The following is a 16,726-nucleotide window of genomic DNA, read 5'->3' as shown; positions in this document are numbered from 1 at the left end:
CAGAAGGTTTCGTGCTTTTCGGGTGCAGGGACACGTTTTGACTTTCTTGGACCCTGGGCACTTTTGCCTTGTGGCTTATACATTACACACACACATATATTTCACACACATGTAAGTTAAATATATGTATAAATATTTAACATATTTTACAACTGCATTGATATAAACATGACGTATCAATATTATATAACAAAATATTTTCTCTGACCTAAAAGTTCATTTTTTTCTTCTGACTTTAAAAGAATGTAAGCCGGCCGGGCGCGGTGGCTCACGCCTGTAATCCCAGCACTTTGGGAGGCCACGACGGGCGGATCACGAGGTCAGGAGATCGAGACCATCTTGGCTAACACGGTGAAACCCCGTCTCTACTAAAAATACAAAAAAATTAGCCGGGCGAGGTGGCGGGCGCCTGTAGTCCCAGCTACTCGGGAGGCTGAGGCAAGAGAACGGCGTGAACCCGGGAGGCGGAGCTTGCAGTGAGCCGAGATCGCGCCACTGCGCTCCAGCCTGGGCAACACAGCGAGACTGTCTCAAAAAAAAAAAAAAAAAAAGGAACGTAAGCAAGGAGGGCTGGTAGTCTGCGCCTGTAATCCTAGCTACTGGGGAGGCTGAGGAGAGAGGATCGCTTGAGCCCAGGAGTTCTGGGCTGTAGTGCACTGTGTCACTAGATAGAGTGTCTGCACTTAAGTTCAGGAGGGAGGGACCCCCCAGGTTGCCTAAGGAGGGATGAACCGGCCCAGGTCAGAGATGGAGCAGGTCAAAACTCCCGTGCTGATCAGTAATGGGATCATACCTGTGAACAGCCACTGCACTCCAGCCTGGGCAACATGGGGAGACCCTGTCTCTAAAATAAATAAATATTCATTTTTGTTGGCCCCTAAAAGTATTGGAGGCCCTAAGCCCTGTGCATACTGTGCTGTGCCTAATGGATAAGGTGGCCCTGCCTTAGTGCCCCACCCCCAAATTAAATCAATCTTTCTCTTAGCGTTCAGGACCTTTTATGAACTGGTTCTGCCATGAACAAGTGAGATTTCACTGTAAAAGTGTGTGACAGTTTGTACATCTCATATTTTCAGAGAGACCTGGGTTCGAATTCCTGCTCTATAATCTAATGGTATGCAGTTGTGCATGTCACTTGATTTCTCAGATTGTCAGTCTTTTCTGCAATATGAAAATAGTAATATCTCTCTCAAATAGGTCTTTGTGAAAATTAAATGGGATAGTATATGCAAAATATCTGGTATTTAATAAGAAATGGAAATGATTATTACATGATAATCTAATCTAAGGTGATATTGAAATCCTTTTGCAACCCTAGAGGTCTAGGCTTCTATTTCCACATTCTTTAATAAGTATAGTTTGTTGTCACACTTTAACATTTTTGAAACTAAGAAATTTGCCTGTGCGAAGTAAAGGAGAAAACTGTGAACCAATGATCATTAATTGCCCAGGTATGAACTTAGACCTGGCTAGTAAGTTTCCTTATAGCCAATTGTCACCTGAAGGGAGATCTTTATGTATAGCTGATGTTTATTCAACACTTACTATGTACCAGGAACTGTCCTAAGAATCATGCATATTTTCTCATTTAATCCTTACCACATCCGCATGAAGTCAGTACTATATTTACCCCATTTTATGAATGAAAAAACTGAGTGTCATACAGATCTAAAGTCGTGTAGGTGAAAATTGGGTGGGACTTAAATCTGGCAACATGTGACCTCAGGGCTGTACTAAGCCCTATTCCATTTCCTCCCTTATTTGCTCTTGTTTCACAATAGCCAGCTTAAATGCAGGTCCCTAACTGCTGCTTTCCTATGTGAAAGACATTACACTTTGATGCAGCTTTGAACAGAAACACTCTTGTGGATGCAGAGTGCCTATCACATGCTAAGGAATGCAATTAAAAAACAGTAGGAATGGTCAATTCTTTTAATAAGTCCCAGAATTTTCAAAGTGAGGAGAGTGTATGTGACCAGTTGCAGCATAATTAAGAGGGACTGTCCATTGGGTGCCAAACATCCATTGGGGTTTCTACTTAACTTTTCAAAAAAGTTGTTTCTATAAGAAGAGATGTATACATGGAATAGTCACTGCAGCACTGTTTGTAATAACAAAAAACTAGAGACAAACGAAATGTCTATCACTAGAAAGCTGTAATAGTAAATTATAGTACATCTATATTGTGAAATACTATGCAGCCATCAAAAAGAATGAGGCCCGTGTATATGTCCTGATATGGAACAATGTCTAGGAAATACTTGGAGGGAAAAAAGCAAGGTGCGGAAAACTAAATAGTATGCCAACATTTGTTAAACTATAAGAGGAGGGCAAAGAAGACATGTATGTTTATGTAACTAGACATTGAGAGGGGTTTATTCCATGTATACATCTCTTCCTATTGTCCTGGATCTGTTGCTGAAGCCCAAACTTGAAAATAAAAAGCCCACAAGGAGCTCACATTCTACACTGAAAAAACTGCCAGTGGCTGGGGCCAGCTACCTTCTAGCAGGGAATTTGAAGAGCAGTTGTTGAAGAAGTCAGCTCTTCCACCAACTTCTACCTCCACTCCACTACTCCCTCACCTATTCCCCATTTCCAACCCCATCCCCACAGACACACCATCACCAGGAATCTGTGGAAAGAAAGATTGGAGACATGGGAGGGAAGTCAGCCTTTAGGGAAATTGTAATGTCATGGAAAGAGACGCCTTCTTTCTGTCCCCCCATGGAGACTGTGTCCTCATCTAGAACCAAAGGAGAGGGGCTCCAAAAGAATCACCAGTGAGGATTGGGTGTGCCTGCAGGAAGATGGGACTGACAACTCCCTGGATATCTATCTGTTTGGGCAGCACTGATCTGCTCTGCCCCATTGCTTCCTGCACAGAGGAGAACACAGATGGAGAGAGACAGCACTGGAGGGGCTTTGGATGGTGTGGGGAGAACCTTAGATGAAGAGGGGCTGAAGTTGCTTCCCCTTATCCCTTCCTCCCACCTTGACTTTCTAGTCCCAGATTGGAGTACGGCAAAGAAGTGTCCATCAGAGAGGAGTGTGGCATAATGACACAAGCTAACCATCTGCTGGAAGAGATAGCAAATGTGTGAGGGGTCACCTGTTCCTGAGAAGATGCCTGGAATCCTCCAGGTGTGCAGGTTGTTTGTCACCTGCTCTGGCTTCATTTCTGCTTGTATTTTTATAAATTGTTTTGTAAAAAGTAGATGTTATTGTATCCTTCATCTCTTCCCAGAGCCCAAACAATTAAAGTCATTTTCAGATCTCTGTTGTGTTTATTTAAACAAAATTAATTCATCTCCTCATTATAGGCTTAATTTTATTTGTTCATTTTCCTCTTATGCTTGTGAATTTTGGTTCATAGGCTTATCTTGAATTGGAGATTCCCCCCTACCCCTATGCTTACATCTTTTTTGTGTAGTGGTTTTGGAGTTGCCACCAAGCCACACTCAGACTTTAAAATACTGGTGTCCCAATTCCTGAAGCAGTATTGAAGATTTAGAAGAACTAATACAATTTGTACTCTAAATTTTATTACCACATGTGTTCTACCTAATTTAAAAAACTAATATATTTTAATGTAGTTGATTAACTTCCAGTGATACATAATTTAATTAAAAAGAAATGGTCAAAAAAGCTAGTTTAACCAAAAAAAGTTGAGATCAGGTGCGGTCATGGTGGTATGGCTGTCGACATTAACCAAAACAGAAACAGCAATTAATATACTTCAAAATTTAGTAGGTTGACAAAGAAATCAAAATCAAGGGCATGAGACTCATTCGTCTCTGGGTATGAAAAAGGATTAGATTCAATTTATCACACTAAAAAAGGTGATGCATAAATGTAACAATAAGTACATTCTATATTCAATTGTAAAAGAAATTGTGTGTCCATTGAAATAGTGCCCTTTCATCTCCCCATACACCTTATACCACCCCCTCCCAAAAAATATCCTCTCGTGTCACAGCTTATGAGGGCATGACATTCATAAGGTAAAAAGCATGCTTGAAATTTTCCCAGGAAAGCACCCTACCGGAGACTCATTTATTGTCATTGAAGCATTCCTTTGGCTGATGACCAGAAGTTGGTGGTTTCGACTTAAGAGGCCATGTTACATGAAAAAAAAAATGCATCTTTGAACTTTGTTTGTTTGTTTGTTTGTTTGTTTTGAGACTGAGTCTGGCTCTGTCACCCAGGCTGGAGTGCAGTGATCTTGGCTCACTGCAACCTCCACCTCCCAGGCGCAGGCCACCCTCCCACCTCAGCCTGGGACCACAGGCATGTGCCACCATGCTTGGTAAACATCTTTCAACTTTAGATTCACACTCAGTGGGGGCATAATGACCACACCGTGAGATCCACATGGAAACTGAGACCTACTGAGAAAACATTTAACTCTTTCATTGCATGCTCACTCCAAGGCATGCACTTATTCAGAAAAAGGGAAGGGAGATTGATATCTAAATTATTTCTTTATTGCTTTTTCTGACTTTGTACATTTAGTTGAAATAATGCGAGTTAAAAGCATGTGTGATGTAACTGAACTGAATTAAAGTGATGATGAAGGTGCTGTTGAGAACTGAGATTTTACTCTACTTGCAAGCTAACAAGCCAGCCTGCCAGTTTCATGGATACAGGCAGAAGATGTGAGACTTCTGAGTCAAAGACAGAGGTCTGTATTATTCACAGCACAGCAAGCAGCATGAGCATCAGCATATGTGCATCAGTTCTCTTTGTGCCAAAGACCCATGGGCAGTGATATGAAGGGGTACCAGCACACACAGTGGATTGTATTACAGAAGAACCCTGAGCTTAGGGAAATTACATCTTTTATAATGGGAAGTAATTATATCTATTTTTGCTGTAGAGGGAAACACTATCTCTATCCTCCAAGCCTGCCCTACAAACATCCTTGAAAAGACAGTCTAGGACAAAGGGCAGTCAGTGCCTATGCTCACAAAATGTACAGAAACGTGAGACCCATGGAAGGTCATCTCCCAACAGGGGCAGGATTTTTTGTATTGTAGAATATAGTACTGTATTTGGTGGAGGGAGTTAATGAGTAAATGGTATGCTATGGAGGAAAGTATATGGTTTTGAGACTCAAACTGACTTCAGTTTCATTTCCTGTGACCTTAGACAAATCACTTAACTTCTCTCTTTTTTTTTTCTTCCTGTCTCACTTTGTCACACAGGCTGGAGTGCAATGGCACGATATCAGCTCACTGCAGCCTGCACCTCCTGGGCTCAAGCAGTCCTCCCATCTCAGCCCCCCAGGTAGCTGAGACTACAGGTACATACCACCACATCTGGCTAATATGTGTGTGTGTGTGTGTGTGTGTGTGTGTGTGTGTGTGTGTGTGTATTTTTTGTAGAGACAGAGTTTCTTGATGTTGTCCAGATTGGTCTTGAACTCTTGAGCTCAAGGGATCCACCCACCTTGGCTTCCCAAAGTGCTGGGATTACAGGCATAAGCCACTGTGCCTGGCCCAAATCACTTAACTTCTCTGAGCCTTAACTATAAAATCAGATAATAGATTTTCTCCTCACCCATACACACATGGAATTGTTGTTCAGATTAACTGGGAAAGTGTAACTGAAAGTATGTGGTACAATATCTAGAATATTCCACGCATTCAACAAATGCCTGGTCCTTCTCTTCTCTCCTACCTTTATTCACTGATTCCCTCATCCATGTGAATCACGCACACACTTAGTTTCCTGCCAGAGCCCTGAACCCCTTCCCCAGTTGGAAAGCACTTCTTGAGTACCTGCTTAGAATACATGGGTTCAGATGCTGCAAACAAGAGACTAAAGGATGATAGTGGCTTTCACAAGATAGAGATGTATTCTTCCCTCACATGGAAGTCTGGGTAAGTAGTACAGAGGTGATATAGCAGCTTGAAGGCAGCAAGATGTAAGTTCCTCCTTGGTTATGGCACTGCCACCCCTAAATCATGCTTCTATATCATGGCTCAAAATACTTACCCCAGCTAACACCAGGAGAGGGGAGAAAAAGAAGTAGATAGCACGTGCCTTCCTGTTAAGTGTATGACCCAGAAGTTGTACCTATTGCTTTTGCTGACATCCCATTGGTAGGTCACATGGTCACACCTAGCTGCAAGGGATGCAGAGAAATTTAGTCTTTGTTCTGGGGAGGATTATTACTAATGAGGGAAGAAAAGAATGGATACTGAGAAACAACCAGCTATTTTTGCCATACCATCCTTCATTGCCTAAAAGGGGGGCAGGTGTTAGAGCACCTTGAAGGTCCAGGGAGGCTGATGTTAAACCCTGAGGCCACCAAGGTGAGGACAGGGACCATCAGTGGACCATGAAATCTTTCCCACCAGTGCAGTTCCCTTAGGATGCCCATTTGGGGCTCTATGCAGGACTCTGAATAAATAGCATTCCTTTGCCTTGTCTGACTTCTGAGCAAGTTGAGATATCAACAAAAAGATGCAGAGGAAGGCCAGAATATTTTCTTTATTAGTGAAATTGCCAGGTTGGAGAAGAAACTGTTAGGGTTGGTAGCTGAAGGGTGCCACTAATAGTGAACCCCAGAAGTGGGCTGCAAAGACTAGGGCAGGCCTCCTGCTGAAGGGAGCAGGGCTGAGGAGCAGCTCCCTCCCTATCAGAAGAAGTGCTGAGTTGGGCATGACCAGGTATTCTCAAATGTACAATCCTTCATCTTTCCAGGAATGGATAAAGCACGGAGAGGAACCAAGAATGTGCTCAGAAAAAAATCCTTCCTCACTGAAACCAGGACTAAGGAAAGGAGATTCCCCTCTATCATCCATGGTGAGCAAAGAGTGGGGCTTAGAATTAGCAGCGGGGGGTGGGGAGGGGGGAAGAAATACCAGTGGAAGCAAGCATAATAGTGCCTACAAATACATGAGGGACCCAAACTGACAAGTCAGAAATCATCCAACACTGTAATTGGATTTCAGTCCCAGCCTTGCTTCTTAGTAGCTGTGTGGCTTTGGAAAGTTCCTTAAGGTCTCTAATTCTTCATTTCCTTGTCTCAAAAATCAGGAAACAGCAGCATTTAATACCTATGTGAATTATTAAGGGAAAATGAGGCAGAGCATGAGAAGCTCTTAGCATAGTGCCTGGTAGGGAATAAACACTCAGGAAACAGAAGCTGCTAGAATTATTTCTAAGAGCCAATACACAGCTCCGGAAGGCAGTTTCCCCAAGTAAGTTAGGAAAGAAGAAAACCTTTATCTGCTATCATGGAATTCAACAGAAATCAGAAAGTTTTCTTTAGAGTAATACAAATAATTGGAGAGAAGAGATGAAGAATGAGAAACAGGCCTCTACATAGCATCTGGAACAATTTGGGCTAGGCCTTCACTTTCTCATATTCTCTGTGCCATGAACACACACACACACACGCATACATGCACAATAGACCAGTCAAGATTCATCTAGAGCTGATATAATAAATCCCTACTCTCAGGAAAGGATATTGCCTTTATAGATACATTAGTTAGGAGAGGCTAGGTTTTACTGTGTAAGAAATGACTCCAAAATCTCAGTGGATTTAAACCTTATCACAAAGGTGTGCTTCTTGCCCACTCTCTATGTCCATAATGTGTCAACTACTTCCCTGTTCCACACCATCTTCACTTTAGGACTCAGGCTGACGGAGCACACTGCCTCTCTGTGTCTCTCCGTTTCTCTCTCTGGAACGTTGTCAGATGTCACGGCGGAGGGAAAAGAGACCTGGTGAGTGACGTGCTAAGTCTTCAAGCTTCTGCTCCAAAGTAGCACATATCACTTATGCTCAAATTTTCTTAGCCAGAGCAAGTCTTATAGCCTCATATTGATAGAGTTGGGGTGCATAATTCTCCTTTGGGGAGGTGAATATAGCTGAATGCAACCCAGTCTACCACAGTGGACTCCCCAAGAGCCAGAGAGACAGCCACTGAGAGCTGCTAATATCTGGCTGATCTGGGGCCTTCTCTTTGCCTCAGTTTATCCTATGTGAAATGGAGATACCAGCACCCGTCCTGTGAACCTTACAGAGAAGGGCTAGGAACGCACGTGGGATCACCGACATGCATGTGGTTTGGAAACTGTAAAGTACCACACTTGCATGAGAGGGTTTCAATACCAGTATGAGTGCATTGGAAGGGATAAGAACACATTATAAAATATTTCACCCCCCTCTCTGCCCACAGGAATGACTTGCCGAGCTTTTTAGCCCATAACCAGGCACTGTGTAAACCGCTTTACCTCATTCAGTCTTTGCAATTATACCACAAGGTAAGTAATGTTATTAACTCCACTCACAGATGTGGAAACAACTGAGTGTCCATTGAGGAATGAATGGATGACAAAATGTGATACATGCCACATTTGGGGATATTGTTGATAATAATGGGATGTTATTCAGCCTGAAAAAGGAAGGAAATTCTGACACATGCGACAACAAGGATGAACCATTATGCTAAGTGAATTTAGCCCGTCACAAAGAGACAAATAGTATAGGATTCCACTTATATGAAGTACGTAGAATAGTCAAATACAGAGACACAGAAAATTGGAAGGTGGTTCCCCTGGGGGTAGAGGAATGGGGAGGTATTATTTAATGAGTACAGTTTCAGTTTGGGATGATGAAAAAGTTCTGAAGATGGATAGTGGTGGCAGTTATACAACAATGTGAATGTACTTAATGCTATTAAATAGTACACTTAAAAGTGGCTAAAATGGTAAATTTTATATTATCTATATTTTACCACATAAAAAAGCATATGACAGCAAAAACAAACAAACAAACAAAGCTGAAAAAACCCACAAGTCTTAAAATGCCTTGAAACTTTGAGCAATTTGGCTCACACAACAGATCCTTTAGCCACTATGTAAGTAGGTGATGGCATTTTAGTAGCCTGATACTGCTTATAAATACTTCCAGGTGTAAAAGTTGCTATTAATAATTAATTGGGGATCTGGCTGGGATAGGGGTAAGGTGGATAAAGCACTGAACTGGGAATGAGAGCTTGAGGTTAGGACTTAGCTGAAACCAACTGTGTGACCTTGGCTGGGTAGCTTCCCCTCTCTGGGCCTCAATTTTCCTATCTGGAATGTAGAGAGGTTAGTTGATCTTTTCAGTTCAATTTTATTTTTCAGACCAAAGGACCACAGTCTTGCAGGGCAGTTCAAGTAGATGGGGTTCTATCTCCTCTTCCGTTCTCTCCCAATAACCACCTCCCCACCAAAAGAAAAAACCCATAGCAAAAAAAAATATTTTTTGAAAGGCTTTATGAATTGGACTTCTGTTCAAAAACTTTAAAAACAGCTGGATAAGGGAATCTCTGAGGGCTCTGATACTCTGTATTTGCTTACTGGTGAAGCTGTGAGATTAAGGAGAGGCCGCTGGGTTAACCATGCATTCATTCATCAATGACTAATGATTGAGCTCAAACCTGGGCTCCTGTCTCCTCCTGTCCACTGAAGCCCTTCAGTGACCACCTTCCCGTTTTTCTGTAGAGTCCCTTATATGGGCCGATGGGGAAGAGACTATGGATGCCTTTTAACTGAGCCCTCATAATGCGATAAAAAAACATAACAAAACAGATATCCCAGCAGCTACACAAGCAAGCATTTTCAGAGCTGACACTGGAAACCAGACTCTCTAATCCTTATCAGTTGTTTCTCCAAGATTTAAATTCCAACTCTGCAGTTTATTAGCTCTGAGACTTGGGCAAGCATCTTAATCTCTCTGGGCCTCAGTTTCCTCATCTGTAAAATAGGTATGGTGGTCCCTAGTTTATTGGATTGTCGTGAAGGTTATAAATGTGTGTAAAATCCCCCTTCACCATAGCCCTCTATCATTTCCCACCCTCGTCTCTCCCTGCCAGCGAGTCAGTGCCCTCCTGGAGGAGGCTTACAATACAGCCTTCAAGGTTGACTCTGGGCATTGCTTCAGTACAGATTAGAAATTATTTCAGAATCCCCAGAGCATGGTATCTGCGACAAATTAAGCTAGACATAATTTTAAAGCATTTTTTATGTTTAAAAGTCTTTTGGTCTCACTCCTTGGCCTTTTTTTTTTTTTTTTCTGAGATGGAGTCTTGCTCTGTTGCCCAGGATGGAGTGCAGTGGTGTGATCTCTACTCACTGCAACCTCCTACTCCCTGATTCAAGCAATTCTCCTGCCTCAGACTCCCGAGCAGCTGGGACTACAGGTGCGCGCCACCACGCCTGGCTAATTTTTGTATATATTTTTTTAATAGAGTAGGGGTTTCGCCATGTTGGCCAGGCTGGTCTCGAACTTCTGACCTCAAGTGATCCACCCGCCTCGGCCTCCCAAAGTGCTGGGATCACAGGCGTGAGCCACTGCACCTGGCTCTTGCTCTTGACAAAGATCTTTTTCCCGTCCAGAGATTGGAGGGAAAGCTAAGGAGAAAAGGCAGCGTGAAGGAAGGATAATTTCTTCCTGCCCGTATATTTATTTTGAATTGTACAGGTTTAATGTCTGCCTTTCCTCACCCTGAGCTGAGTGGGAAAGGTACCATTTCTGGTGGGTTCACTGCTCGATACCCGGCCTAAGTATCTACGAGTTATAAAATCAGAAACAAAATATAATTAGTCTCATCAATAAATGAACCCAGGGCAGCTGGGCTTCACGGAGGAGTGACAAATGGCTTCAAGCAGTCTACATTTTAGGACAATAGCTGGTGTCACTGGCTTCCAAAAACTATGGGGAAAACCACTTCCGGCTTCCTGTATCCCTTCGTCTATTCTGGCATCAAAACGACAAATCCAGAGGAGCCGATTCAGGCGTGCTCCACCAGAGGGCGCAGCAGGCCCATGCCAGGCCCTCTCCACTGCCAGAACTCTCAGCCTGTGGCTACTGCTCCCATTTGTGTTGCTCACGCACACCTGGTTTGGCAGCATTGTTTCCTCAGTCTCTTTGTTAGTTCCTCTGTTTTTCCAAGCCAGAAGAAAGTGAAGAAGTTTGCAGTCAGGTGGGCTTGGATTAAAATCCTGACTGCCGTTAGCTGAGATCTTGGCAAATTAGCATTGTGAGCTGTTGTATTAATATTAATTGGTGACTTCTTCCCAAGGCTGGGGAATCACAAAATCACAGACTCTTGGCACAAGAAGGGGCCTTTGAGATCAGCCCTTAGAGCCCCCACATGTCATGGATGGGGACACTGAGGCTCAGGCTAGACCGGAGCCCAAGTCTCTCAGCACATGGGCTGGGGTCCTCTCAGCTACACCCAGCTGCCTTCTTTCCAAAATCCATAAAACGATAAAGAGCATTCATCAATGAATGAATGAATGAAAAGATTAAAAGCCCTTTCAACCGACGAGCTCATACCTTCTTTTAGAGCAAGGACTTTAGATCCAGACAAAAGCACAGACTGCTGTATCCCTCATCCAGCTTCAGCAATTACTTGACCTGTTCAGTCTCAGTCTCCTTATCTGAATGGTGCAGGGCATACTATGGGGATCATAAAAGCACCTACCTCACAGGGTTTCGTGAAGATTCAATGAGTGCATGCCTAAAATGCCAGCTCAGGCACCTAGAAGGCATTGAGAAAATGCTAGTTCTTTTTTTCTCCCTTCTCTCCTCCTCCTCCTCCCTTCCTTCCTTCCTTCCTTCCTTCCTTCCTTCCTTCCTTCCTTCCTCCCTCCTCTTCTTCTTTCTTCCTTCTTTCTCCTTCCTTCTCTCTCTTTCCTTCTTTTTCTTTCTCTCCTCCTCCTTCTTCCTCTTCCTCTTCTTCTTCCTCTTCTTCCTTTTCTTCTTCTTCCATAAGCCAGAAACCAAAGGGTAGATGTTAGTTCTACATTTTAAAATCTAGGTTCCATAATCTTTCTGAGTCTCAGTGTTCTTGTCTATAAAGTGGAGAATTTTCAAAGCATTGTGGGAGGATTACATGGCACAACATATATAATAAAACCCACAAAACAAGGCCTGGTTCATGGTAGTGTACAAAATATATTAATAATAAATACTAGTTTATCCTCTTTCATGAAGTAAGGAATGACTGTTTCTAAGAACAAAGAGGGATAAGCCTGCATTCCTACCAATTCCAAAGACTTAGCAGATAGCATTCCCAGGAACACATCATTTCTCCTGAGTTATCCTATGTCATATTCCTACGGAGCTCTTGTCCAAGGTCTCACGAGCTAACCCAGTTTGAGACCCCAGGAGCTACTGCATTAGTTAAGTTCTTATCTTTTCTCTTCTGGACCTCTGTTGTAGCATCTATGCCTTAGATGGATGAGCGATGCCATCTGGCTGGAGATGTACCTCCTGGAAGTACCTTACTGGGCTGCAGCCACTTGTTAGGTCGGAATATAGGCTCCTTGTTGTATGAGCTTCCTAGGGCTGCTATAATAAAAGTACCATGAACTGAGTGGCTTGCAATAACAAAAATGTGTTCTCTCACAGTTCTGGAGACTGGAAGTCCAAAATCAAGGTGTCAGCAGAGTTGTGCTCCCTCTGAGACTGAGTAAATCCTTCCTTGCCCTTGCCCAACTTCTGGTGGTAGCCGGCAATCCTTGTTGTTCTTGGATTCTGGCTGCATCACTCCAGGCTCTACCTGTCATTGTCGCAAGGCTCTCTTCTCCCTGTGTTTGTATCTCTTCTCCTTTTCTTATAAGGGCACCAATCATATTGAATTAAGGACCCCCACACACACTCATATATGACCCATCTTAATTTCCATCTAAATTGCATTTGCAAAGACCTCATTTCCAAAAAAGATCAGATTCAAAGGTACCAGGGGTTAGAATTTCAACATATCTTTTTTTTTTCTTTTTGTGGGGTGACACAATTCAACCCGTAACATTGGTTAAAAGATCTCTAAAACACCTGAAAATTGGCCGGATTGGTGGCTCACACTTATAATCCCAGCACTTTGGGAGGCCGAGGTGGGTGGATCACCTGAGGTCAGGAGTTCGAGACCAGCCTGGCCAACATGGTAAAACCCCATCTCTACTAAAAATACTAAAATTAGCCAGGTGTGGTGGCGAGTGCCTATAATCCCAGCTACTTGAGAGGCTGAGGCAGAAGAATTGCTTGAACTCAGGAGGCGGAGGTTGCAGTGAGCCAAGATCACGCCACTGCACTCCAGCCTGAGTGACAGAGTAAGACTCTGTTTCAAAAAAAAAAAAAACCTGAAGATTTTAAGCGCTCTCCAGTTTACTAATATTTATAATGTACATGTAAATCAACCAATAGAATTAACATGGTTATGTTAATTTATTGGAAAATTAATTATAATGTTTATGATTAGAAATTATATTACGAGCCATATATTTCAAGTATCATATAAATTATAATTATACCTATAATTGTTTGTAATTTATTAACTGTTAGAATAGTTAATTAATTTTGAAAAAAATAGCTGGGTGAGTGAAACAAAACATTTCTGTGGACTGAAAGGCTCTTAGGCCATCACTCTTCTTATTTATTTATTTATTTATTTATTTATTTATTTATTTTTTTTTTTTTTCAGCTCACTGTAGCCTCTGCCTCCCGGGTTCTCACGATTCTCCTGCTTAAGCCTCCCAAGTAGCTGGGCTTGCCAGCAGGCCTGGCTAATTTTTGTATTTTTAGTAGAGACGGGTTTTTGCCATGTTGGCCAGACTGGTCTCAAACTCCTGACTTCAGGTGATCCACCTGCCTCAGCCTCCCAAAGTTCTGGAATTACAGACGTGAGCCACTGCACCCGGCCCATCACTTTTCAATTCCTGCCTCATGGACCATCAGAGTGATCATTCTACAAAGCAAATCCAACTATGTCACTCCCACGCTTAGTAACCCTCCATGATGGCCAACAGCTATCAGGAACAGCTGACAAATGAAACTGCCAACAAATACCTCCAGCTACGTCTCCACCACTTCCTGAAGCCTGTACTTGGGGAAAACATTGCTGCTTTAATCTGACACAGGACAGACATTCACTGGCCAAGACTTTGCTTGTTATATTTCCCCCAGAAACAGTCCCTAACTCTCCTACCTGCCTGCTTTTCTCTGTTTCTTATCCTTCATGGCCCAGCTCAAAAGCCACTTCCTCTGTGATGCCTGCCAGGCCTTGTAATATCCTCCTACCCCCAGGTTCCGTAGTACCTTGCTTCTGTATTTTGCAGGACTTCTCCCTGTTTTCTTGGTATTATAGTGAGATTATTCTATTACCCACTTCTCCCACTAGGCTAGGAGTTCCTGGAAGACAGGAATTTTACCTTGGTCATTGTATTAGTTTGCTAGGACTGCCGTAACAAATAGTACAGGCTCAGTGGCTTAAACAACAGGAAATTATTTTATTCTGGAGGCTAGAAGTCCAAGATCAAGATGTCCAAGCGTTGCATTCTTCTGAGGGATGGTTTCTTCCTTGGCTTGTGGATGAGTGTCTTCGCATGGTCTTCCCTCTGTTTGTGTCTGCATCCTAATTTCCTCTTCTTTTTTTAGTTCTGGGTTTTGTCTTCCACTTTATTTAGATTTTTAAAGTATTTTTCTAACTTAAGGAGATTTCTTTTTTAAAATTCAACTTTGGCTGGGCACGTTGGCTCACGCCTGTAATCCCAGCACTTTGGGAGGCCAAGGCAGGTGGATCACGAGGTCAGGGTGGATCACGAGACCAGCCTGGCCAACATGGTGAAACCCTGTTTCTACTAAAAATACAAAAAAAAATTAGCTGGGTGTGGTGGTGGGCACCTGTAATCCCAGCTACTCAGGAGGCTGAGGCAGGAGAATCATTTGAACCTGGGAGGCAGAGATTGCAGTGAGCCAAGATCGCACCATTGCACTCCAGCCTGGGCAACAGGGCAAGACTCCGTCTCAAAAAAAAAAAAAATAATAACTTTTATTTTAAGTTCAGGAGTACCTGTGCAGATTTGTTACAGAAGCAAACTTCTGTCCTGGGGGTTTGTTGTATAGATTATTTTGTCACCCAGGTATTAAGCCTAGTACCCATTAGTTCTTTTTCCTGAGCCACTCCCTCCTCCCAACCTAAACCCTCCAATAGGCCCCTAATCTCCTCTTCTTATAAAGATACCATTCATATTGGATTAGGGCCTACCCTAGTGACCTCATTTTAATTTAATTACCTCATTAAAGACCCTGTCTCTAAATACAGTCACATTCTGAGGTACTGGGGGTTAGGACTTCAATTCAATTGGGATGCGGCTGAGTGGCACAATTCAGCCCACAACAGCCATTTCTTTAAATTTTTTAAATTTAATTAAATTTTTAAATATTTCAAATAATATAGAAATGTATTATTATTATTATTATTATTATTATTATTATTATTATTATAACCTCAAACAAAACAAGCCCTCCTTTCCCTGCTCTTTTCTACCCAACCGTTAATACTGCTACCAGGTCTGTTTCAAGCTTTTGCGTATATAAGGGTACATACATAAAGATATAACTTTGGTGTGTGTTTTCTCTTTTACATAAGTATGATCAAATTGTCCATATTGTTTTGCATATCCTGATCTTATTCATTCTTTTTATGTATGTGTCCAGTCTACCTCATGCCCTGAATCACAGTTTAGCTATGACTAAGCATGTTCAGAACATTTATTGAGCTCTTAAGAAGGGTGGTCATGGAGTATAGGTCTGCTATGAATTGTCTGGCAGTCATTTAATATTGTATTATATTTTAGGTCTGTCAACCTGAAATAAACAGCAGAGAGACCAGTTCTCCAAAACAAAGAGTTTATTTGAGAATAACAGGGAATTGCAATTTTGGGTGCACATGCTGTGGTGGACCATAGGTGCACCAAAGGGGGTGGGGCAAGAGGAAGCTTTTAAGAGAAAGGACGAGAGGCCAGGCTCGGTGGCTCATGCCTGTAATCCCAGTGCTTTGGGAGGCTGAGGCAGGCGGATCACCGGAGGTCAGGGGTTCAAGACCAGCCTGGCCAATATGGCAAAACCCTGTAACTACTAAAAATACAAAAATGAACCGGGCATCGTGACGTGTACCCATAATTGCAGCTACTCAGGAGGCTGAGGCACGAGAATCACTTGAACTCAGGAGGCGGAGGTTGCAGTAAGCCGATATCGCACCACTGCACTCCAGCCTAGGTAACAGAGTGAGTCTCTGTCTCAAAAAAAAATAAAGAAAGGAGGAAACGTACATGTAAGCTAATTTGAAAAAAAGACCATTGGTTACAGGAGCTTGTTGCAGGAGTTGGCATTAGCTTATTGGTGGAGACAGCCACTGTTGGACAAATGTCCCTGTGCAAGCCAGGTGGCTTATGTGGAATTTCTTGGATAGTTTCTGTTGTAGGCATACATGCATGAGGACCCTTCCTTCATGGCCTCCCAGCCCCATTTTGTGGGAGTTTAGCCTAAGTGACTCCATTTTAGTACTGGCAACTTTCACAAGTTTCATTTTTCTTGTATGTAAAATGGAGGACAATAATATTCATCTCCCAGGGTCCTGAAATGATCTGGTATTTGGAGGTTACCCTACCAGTTTTGTCCAAGCATCCATCCTGCATGACACCTGAAGTCCAATATCTTTATTCAGTTTCACTTCCTTGATGTTTCTCAGAGTCCTGAGGATGCTTCCTTGATGCACAGATCCACCTGGTGGGGGCCAACTCCTCTGGCCGGGCAGTTCTGCCAGGGCTCTGTGTCTGCTGCTGCTGCGCTTGCTGCTTCTCTTTACCCGGTCTCCTGGCTCAGTTCCCCAAAACACACCAAATACCAGAAGGTTCAAGTTAGGGGATTTTTTTTTTT

Source organism: Pan paniscus, chromosome 11 (assembly GCF_029289425.2).
Source record: "Pan paniscus chromosome 11, NHGRI_mPanPan1-v2.0_pri, whole genome shotgun sequence".
Lineage (NCBI taxonomy): Eukaryota > Metazoa > Chordata > Mammalia > Primates > Hominidae > Pan > Pan paniscus.
Note: the sequence above shows the minus strand (reverse complement) of the source record.